The sequence below is a fragment of the Acanthochromis polyacanthus genome, chromosome 19, assembly GCF_021347895.1.
Source record: "Acanthochromis polyacanthus isolate Apoly-LR-REF ecotype Palm Island chromosome 19, KAUST_Apoly_ChrSc, whole genome shotgun sequence".
In the NCBI taxonomy this organism is placed as follows: Eukaryota; Metazoa; Chordata; class Actinopteri; family Pomacentridae; genus Acanthochromis; species Acanthochromis polyacanthus.
In genome coordinates this window covers 11957368-11966952 of record NC_067131.1, presented here as the reverse complement: position 1 = coordinate 11966952, position 9585 = coordinate 11957368, and the positions used below count along the sequence as shown (strand labels likewise).

The 9585-nt window shown below is 41.3% G+C and overlaps 1 protein-coding gene across 1 annotated transcript in view; it reads left to right on the top strand.

Moving 5' to 3' along the window:
* Positions 1-394: 394 nt before the first annotated feature.
* LOC110958640 (protocadherin-15-like) overlaps positions 395-9585 on the top strand; it is a 209603-nt gene continuing 200412 nt past the window's right edge. Inside the window, exon 1 of the mRNA XM_022205268.2 lies at positions 395-1010. The gene's annotated coding sequence lies outside the window, so the exon portion shown is untranslated. The remainder of the gene's footprint in view (positions 1011-9585) is intronic.

Here is a 9585-nt window from a genome sequence, read left to right as displayed (position 1 = left end):
GGCAAAGAGGCTGATGGTCTTGAAAATATTGCGAGGAGCTCACATGAGCAGTTAATCCCAAATAAATAGGGAGGGATACTTTGCAGCTCCAAAGAAGCATGAAATCCGAGTATTAACAGCACACTGGCTTCTTTGAGAATTAAAATTCACCTGGCCGCGCACCTTTCTGCAGCTGAATGGTGCACTTGTAGCAGAATCTTGGCCACATCTGCATAGAAAAAAAACCCTTTGTGCCATTTGTCATTGCGCATTCGGATCTTTTACGCAAAGACAGGGTAATTAGTTTGATTTCATTTTAATCTTCTGGGTGTGGGGAGGACACTGAAGAGTTAAAAAATTTGATAACACAGTGCTCCTGTGCGTTGCCTCTCCGCCATGGGGCGCAAAGACCAGAGCAGGAGCGCAACAGAGCGGAGCAGCCAGCCGGTAATCCGTGCGCCTTTTTGCCGTGGACATAATTAGATTACGGGGCACCGACATAGTGCTCGCTCCTCCTGCAGTAAATGTGTGGCTACCTTAAGACAAAACCTCGCTTTTTCTGACTCTGCGTCGCCTCTTTCTCTCTCTCTGTCTCCCTGTCTCCCCCTCCCTCCCTCTCCGTCTCTCTCTCTCTCTGGCTGAGAAAGCAAAGAGGGGGGAACACTAGAGCACATATACTGTTACTCTCCTACAGAGCTCGTAGTTCCTCTTTGCAAGTCCCACACTGGAGACTCCAACTAAACAAGACAAGGGGAGATATATCGTTTTTTTCTGCCTCTTTTGGTGACTTCCTCGTCTTGAAGGCAGCGGAATTTCCTGCATCCCCTCTTCCTTTCTCCCCTAAAAGAACCCCCCCAAAAAGTGGGGTCGGCCCTTTTTTGTTGTTTTTTAAGCGGTTGGATGAGTTGTGTGGATGCTATTTCGTGGATTTCCACCCCGGGCTGTGTCGTTCATCGGCCCCGGAGACAGCAACAGTGTGTGGAAAAGTAGATTTGTGCGTTAAAACATATGGCTTCAACGAGGATAACGCGGTGAGTCGCACAATGTCGCTCGATTTCCTCACTGAAATATCTCCATTTCTCACTTTAGTGACCCAAGCCACATTTATATTCGTTCCATGTCTTTTTTCCGGCTCATGTCCACATCCCGTCCCCCTTTTTCGTACAAATTACGCATGTGTGTGGAGGAAAAAACTCATTATGTCAGTCTGGATAGCAGCACTTTGGATAGTTTGTCGCTGTCCGTGGTGCTGAAACCGACTCGTGAGATTATTGCTGTGCTGGTTTTAGGGAAACTGGCGTCGACTTGCATGAATCCAAGTCAGCGCATTTATATTCAATGCGCAGGCTTTAATTCACCCCTCCAGCTATTGATTATCACTGATGCTGCCTGATCGCAGCGATACAAGGTTCGATCAAACCTGAACTTCACCTCTTCTGCTCTTGTAACCTGCACCATCCTTGCCTTGACATGGGGATTTTTATCTAAATGAAGTTGCATTTTTGTGTAATCCACGTGGTTTCTAAGTCTTCTAAGTGATCATGTGAAACTGCCAAGGTTTTATTTTCAACAAGTAGACAGTCCGAGCCTTCTTGCTCCACTATGTGGTCCCGTCAGAAGCAGGTTACCTCACAGCAGCCTCGGATTATGAAGAGAGAGAGTCATCCGATTACTTTAATTTACGGCAAGCTGTCGCCTCCTTCAACACAGAGCAGAAACCAGGGGGAGAACGTCAGAGGTGAAGTCAGGAGGAGGGGGTGAAATATGGGTAACAGGTTAAAGATGTTGCATTTTTCTGGTATTTTTCTTGCTTCTGATGCTCCTGTAACAGCCCGTGTTTGTTATGAGATTAGTCTTGGACTGGGTTTTCCACACAGGAGGCTTCATATGAAGCTGCTCAGTCATGTGTGAAAGTGGCTTGTAACTATTAAGTGCTAAATAATCAGTAATGACTGGAGCTATATGTTGCAGCCCGGGTGCCTTATGGTGAGGTACAGTGTCCAAGTACCCAGTGGATTAAGTGGCAGTGCTTTCTACCTGTGTGTGGGCGGGTAGGATTGTGTGTGTGGGTGTGTGTGTGGGTGTGTGTGTGGGCTTCTGCACATGCAAGCTTGTGTGGGTGTGTGCAGAGGGGGGGTCAGACAGACAGAATGTGTTTTGTGAACCTGGGACCTGTCCATTCCTCACCATGTCAAATCCTGTTAGTCACGCTGGATGACAGAGGCACCAGCACTTCGATTTAAATAACTGCGGTTAAGTCCCTGCCTTTCAATGGGAGCTTTTCTATGAAGTCATGTTTCACTGTGCTTAAACTTTAATTTTTTATTTTTCTTACTTTAGTTATTAGTCGAGAGGAAGTGCCATTTCCGCTTTCTTGTGCTTGTTTAATTATGTACCTTGGTTTAATGGGCTAATTTGACATTCTTGTACCAAATGTAATTACCCAGGCAAAATCAACCCAAAAAAAAAATCATGAAAAACAACAACATTTTAAAGGTTACAGAAGGTTTCCCCAGCTTCTTTAAAGACTCTGAGTTCAGCTAATTCAATTCAGCACTCATAATTGATTTGAAAAACCATCATGTAATGAGTTTTTGATGTGTGGAAGAAACTCTTCCTACACTTAAAAAATGATGTTTGGGCTCAACAACAACAAAAGAATAACACAAAGGTTTGCATCAGTCTGTGTGTATCGTGACGACTTCTAATGAAGCTATGCTCAAATAACAAACTATATTAAATTACAGAAATTAGCATTTTCTTTATAACCCGGGGGATTTTGATAAACCACGCTTAACTGTCTGTCCAGGCATGTTGACAGAGGAGAGGACTGAACTTAAGGTGAAGAAAAGTCAAGTTATCAAGCTAATTTTATTAAGTTACCTCACCTTCATTTTATCTTTAATTTAACTAATGGAGAAATTGAATTTTAAATTACTCATAATATTAAGTTAATGCAATTACCAACATTATTATGGAAACCTTCACCATATTATTAGCCGCTAAGAAGGTTCATCTAAATGTGTAAAATGTTATTGTTTTTAATCTTGCATTTCATTTAGAAAAATGATGGGCAAAGTTCCCTTGAGTTAGTTTTTAGAGTGTATGTCTAAACCAGATGGAGCACTGCTAAATGAATGATTATCATCCTAAATGAGACAATAATTAACTGATAATTGTGGTTGCTCTTTGAGTAAATTCAAACCGACTCCCTGGCAGAGTAACGCCAGCTAATATGGCTCCCAAAATTCACCATATGGAAACAATGCTTTTTCTGTGCCGTTTTATTTAGAAATTTATCCAAGTTTTATCTACTGCAAGAGCATCACGGTGCTTTTAGACTGTCTCTCTTGTGGTTAAATTCTTCCAAGGTTTTTTTCCCCTCAGTTTTGGACAATATAATACATTACAATAAAGAGAATGGCCCACACTATTAAAATGCATTAAATGTCAAAGGTCTGCGTGTAGCTATTAGAAAATCAATATGTAGTGTTTCCTAATGTGCCCAGATGTGTTTCCCAAGTGAAGCAACAGAAAGCATAGTAGAAACAAATGGATCTTGAGAACATGGAGGGATGCAGTTTCACATTTTAAGCAAAATGTTTGGTTCGGTTTGGGCCAACCAAAGCTTTGTACTGCCTTCTAGCCTCTGTAGTAAGTTACAGGCAACGAAAAATAGTCGTAAGTGGCTATTTATTGCTAAATTCGGATGTCTTTGTAGCTAAAATAAGATCATTTGACAGTATTTGTTGCTTGGTTGAGGTTAGGATTATGTAATGCTGCACCATGTGTGGCACAAGGAGGAAATTGTAGCATTGGAATGGTTCTTTTACTCTCTGTGAACTCTCATCTTCAAAGTAGCAAGCGTTAGCCGCACAATTCAAAAAAAAAAAGTTTACAGCCTCAGTATTAATATCGGCCGACTATATTGCTGTGATTTTCCCCTTTCTAGCAGCTGTGAGTGCTGTAGCTTCCTCTCAGGCGGAGTTACTGATTAGCCGGGTTTCCACAGAACTTGGCATAGCTGCTGGAGCCCTACTCAAATTCCATTACTGTCACCTGGAGCTGCCCCGCTGACAGTGGTGGAAATCTGTGACAATGATGGCACACGCATTCAAAAATCCTCTCACCTCCTTGGCAGCTGTCTGAAATTCCCTCCTCCGCTGTAGCTGCGGTCAAAAGTTGAAGAATAGCGACTCAAAGTTCCTCTGATGATCCAGTAGAAAGGCTTCAGCATTGGAACATTTTGACCTAAGAACATGTAGACCCTAGTTATGCGGAGTTTGATGGACTGAACCGTCACGTTTAGCGTTGAAAGACAGTAGCGGCTTTGTTTATCTTCCCAATGCTGGGAGAAAACTTTTCTGTCCGTCTAAATCATGTTTCTTTGTTTCTGAAATTTTATTTATTTATTTTTTTTAATTCCTGAGGCGTGCCTTAAAATCTTATGTTTCACTTCGGTTGTTAAAGTTTAACAGCCTTCTAGTTGTAATTACAAACAGAAAAAAAGCACCAAACACCATGTGACCTAAGATAATGACAGAAACTCTTCTTTTTCATGCAGCGTTTAATTAGTAAAGGTTAAGACCGATTTTCTTACTTTTTATTTTAACACCCGAAGTGATTGCAGTGAGCTGTGACATTGAGTTTTTGTACCTTTTTCAAACAATCTCCAAACTAGATGCTAATTCTTACATGAATACATCTATTCGTCTCAACAGAGACGGGGCTATTGTGCGAGACAGTCGCTGTCACTGCATCATGATTTGAGCCTCTCTTTGATCGTAACTGACATAAATTCCGGTGTGACGTAACATCTGGTTCAGCTCTGATTTCCATACAGATTGTCTTTGGTTTGCTCGGGTTTTATCTTCATTACTAGTGAATATTTGAAGGTCCAGAGGATTCTTCTTCTTCTTTTACTGCCTCTGTTTAATTCCACCAACAGATCCTACTGTACAAACAAACCATTATTGTAGCTTTATTTACCTTTACTTCCCTCACACCTGTGATGTTCTCTGCATCCGTTCCCATCTCCTGCAGTAGCCACACTACCTATTAGAAAGATGTCATATTGAATTAGCCACACTCACGTAAGCACCGCTAACTTTTCTTATTGCTGAGTTCTTCAGTTTTCTATCTGAGTGCAGAAATATGTTCCGTCCTCGGAGGTTTTGGCCAATTCTGGGAACATAAGCAGCATGTGTTCTCTATCTGATCTTATTAAAGTTTTTGCAAATGTGCTTTCTCCAACTTCTGTGCATTTACAGTAGACCAGAGCCTATTTTACAGCTACAAATTCCTGATTTTTCTTTAACCTTTTGTTTCTTTTGCTCGACAGAACTCATATTTCTGAATAATTCTGTCTACATTTTCCAACTGAAGCTTTGCTGGGAGGTATATATGTTCTGGCTTAAAGCTCACAACAAACAGCCTTACAGATGTTCTATTGCTTTAGATCATAACATAAAATATATTGTTTGGTGTTATAAGCAAGTTTGAGTGGCTTTTATGTTGTTTTTGTACGCATCTAGAAAGGGAGCTGCTAATTTCAAGGTTCCTTAGTTGACACCCAAACAACAATATACCATTTTTTTGGCACACTTGAAATAAGTGTTAATAATTTCATATCTTCTAACAGATCTGCAAGCATTAATAGGAGTTTGCGTCATTATTACACCGTGCAACTTATGTAGAAAACCGCACACTGCAGTAGGTTAATGAAGAAATCCAACTTGGTGCCCAACATGATAAAATGCATATTAGATTCCAGTCTTCTCTGTGATTGTTTTCTTTCCTCACAGCAATAAAGACGGAGATGAGAGGGAGAGTTTGCTTTGGTATATTTACTTTATTTTTCTGTGCTCAGTTCACTCGGGGTGAAGTTTTAGAGGACTAACTATTCAGAAGTGACACTTTGTGCAGTTTTTGAATGCTTCTGTGTGAGGGATTGAGTTTACATTCAACAATACAACCGAGTTAATTGTTCCTAACGAGATTATCTGCCTGCTGGCCAAAACGCCGACTGGAATCTGCATATCTGGCAACCCAGGCAGGAGGAAACAAAGAAGGCAAATTAGCAAAAGCTGCCTAACTTACTTTCTTTGTGACCAATTTTTTTTTTTTATTCTGTTCATTATTTCTGAAAGGCATTAGGAATTTGATTGAATTGGGAGTAAACGCTTTATATAATTCCAACAGGCAAACCTGAAGTAAACACTGAAGAAGGCAAACAGGTGAAAAATAAAAGAAACTAGACTGAGCAGTTTGTTGTTATACTCTCCTTAACGAACCATCCTAGATTTGAATACAACCTGTGGTTCCTAAAACTGGGGTGAAAATTAGTTTTTGGTTGTTTATGGTGGATCCTCATACAAGGAGAAGTTTACTAGTATGTCCCAGGGTGAGATTAAATGAACTCAATTTTAATCCTGTGTGATAAAAGTTCTGAGAACCCCCTGCCCCAGTTTAATACCCTAAGTAGCTTTCTATCTGATCAGGGGCTCCTAAACCTCTTCAGTCCTGGACCAGTATGAGAAAGAATTACTCAGTGAGACTTAGACATAGTAGAACTGTGTAGATTCATCGTCTCCACTGTGGATGCTTACTCATAATTTGACATATTGAGGTAATGACACATGGCCACCGATGGTTAGTTCAATGACAATCTGTTTAGTGTGACTGGGACTGTAAAAGTGGGACATAACCAATGGGCACTGAGCTAATGAAGTTGCAGGCTTTCAGCCATGTTGCAGTCACCTAAGACATCCTTATTTATTTTTGCCACTAAACACAGATGAAGCGGTTATTTTGGGACAGAAACTGCTTTCATTTCTATAGTATGTACAGGCACCACGATAGGAATAGGATTATATTGTAACTGGAGGTTCTTTCGACCTAAATGGACATCAGGTGGACACGATTGTGTTGTAAACAAAAGTCAGTGGTCACGGATCTATTCAGCTTTAAATTAACCAATTGTTTTGAGTTTTCACACTTTTCATTTGCATCGTGGTTCACTTTCACCCACAGCAAGTCTAGCAGCAGCAGATAGCAATTTTTGGTTAATGAATTCTTAAAAGAAACTGTCATATGTACTCGGCACCGCAAGGCAGGAAAATTCGCTTCCCAGGTAAACAAAGTGAAGCATTTGCTAATGAGCCAGGTGTTTTTCTCAGAAGGTGGTGGAGACGAAAAGTGAGCAAAAATGAAATTTAATAATTAAATTTGACACATCCCCTGTGCTATAATTGCACTTTTAAAGCTTCTGTGTCTGCTGGATATAAAAAAATTGCATCACCTTTTCACTTAAAAAGCCCATAATATATCAAATTATCGGTGATTTTAGATTATTGTCTTAAGTAAAGAAAAAATAAAACTGCTATGACTATTTTTTTTCATCTCTGTCTGTCCCCCTTCGTCACTCCACAGTTATTTACACATCCAGCAGCTACAGAGCGACATGAGGAGAAGACCTGATTTGGCTCCACGTTTGGTCTCTCCCACCTCCTGAGGGAAATATCTAGCTGTTTAGCTGTTAAATGCTCCGCTGTGTTCACCAGCTAATTACCTACTGTGTCTGTCTGCCATTTGGTGCTGAGCAGGTTTTTTCAAAGGTTCACGCAGAAAACATCTGCGTGCTGCAGCTGAAAATAACACTGCGAGGCTGCTGACAGGAACAGTAGAGTCAGACGGTTAAACAGCGACGCTTTAAATATTGTCTTCTGGCCTAAGCAGCGTTTTCTTTTTTACCTTTAAGTGCAAGGTGGCCATAAAATCCTGAATATATTGAGATAAATAATGCATCAACTGTGCATTGCTGTCATAAATATGTGCATCCTTTAACATTTCAGCTGTTACTGAGTGATGGGCAGAATATCATGAATGTGAACCATAGTTCAGTTTTTGCAGGAAAGTGTCTTTTTGTTCAGTTACAGTATGTCTTATTGCTATTATTGCTTACTATCTATATCAAAGTGGACACTTTACTCAAGCACCTGACTTTAGGATGGAATTTTGAACATTTTTGGAGTCACAGACGACTGTGCCTGGAAGTTAGCATGTCTGATTCAAGACCTGAGGATGCTCTGACACTTTTAGCTAAACACACATGCACTCACACACAGCTGTCAGCATACATTTCCATTACAGATGGCATAAATGAATTAAAAAAGCAAGTAAGAGTTGCCATTATTATTGTGTTTGTGCTAATTTGTTTTCTGTGCACGGGGCACAAGATGCACCCAACAATGCAGGAATGTTGGAGTGTGTGTGTGTGTGTTTGTGTGTTAGCGGCCACATGCTAAGCCACATAAGGTTGCTAGTGTGAAGTCTTGCCTCTGGCTCAGTGTGTGTGTGTGTGAAAGAGGGAGGGAGAGGGAGGGAGATTACAGTGGCTATTGCCAACTTCAAAGTGTCTGCTGGTGTTGTGCCAGGTCAGCATGTTTACACAGGAGAATTGGTGTTGGGGGACACACGCGCACACTTATTGTCGCACACACACCCTCCTGCATGCACATGTGTAGACACACCTTATCGCCTGTTTGGGCTACTGGACATAGGCCACACACACACACACACACACACACACACACACACACACACACACACACACACACACACACACACACACGTTGCCCAGAGAGCATCCGTCTTATCAGTGGTTCCTGTGAGTTCGGGGAGGCATTTAATCAGGGTCAACGTGCAGCTCTTGGCATCAAACTGATTCCACCATCTCTCTCTCCCTCTCTCTCTCTCTCTCTCCCTCTCTCTCTCTCTCTCTCTCTCTCTCTCTCTCCCCCCCCCTCTCTCCCTCCCTCCATGTCTTTCTTTCACTTTCCCTCCACACTGAGAAGTCTACTCGGCTAAATATTGCCCAGCAACAAAATTTTGTTCCAGAAAAGTTAAAACTGGATCACTGCAGGCTTAAAATAGTTTCACACTCATAGATTTAGTTTCGTAGATTAACTTTCTCCAGCTACTTTTGGGATGGAGTGCACAAGTGTCGCCAGCTCTGCAATATATAAGTCGCCTTGTGGTAAATGTGGTTTCAGTGGCAGTTGTGAGACCAGTGTGAAGGATTAATTGAACAGAATAGAGGCTTCATAATTCCACTTTAATTGGTGCATAATCATCTGTAACCATGAATTGTTGTGTTTTTGTTAGCTTACACAGGGCTCGTCATGTCAGGTCACCTTGTTTCTACAGTAGCCCAGGATGGACAAACCAAACACTGGCTCTAGAGAGTTTTTTTCGTCCGTGTTTTTACACTAGAATGGCAGCATAGACTTTCCTACATGACTGGAAAAGGGCACGCGAGGAAGGGCTAGTCAGTTGGTCGCAACCTCAAAGCTCACTGCTCGATGTTGCTGAATTTTGCATACTGTAACGGCCTTTAACAAGTAGTCTGACATTCAGGAAATGCATGTGTTTGATAAGATTGAGAACAACAGGACACAAGTAGCCAAGATCTGTCCAACAGTTACAGAACCGCTGCACAGCACCTCTAAAATTCTGTGAAGTAGGAAACACTGTGGTGTGCTTTTGTCCAGTAATGTCATCGTTAATTGACCTGAATCTACTTCATTTTTTTTATATACAGTCCTT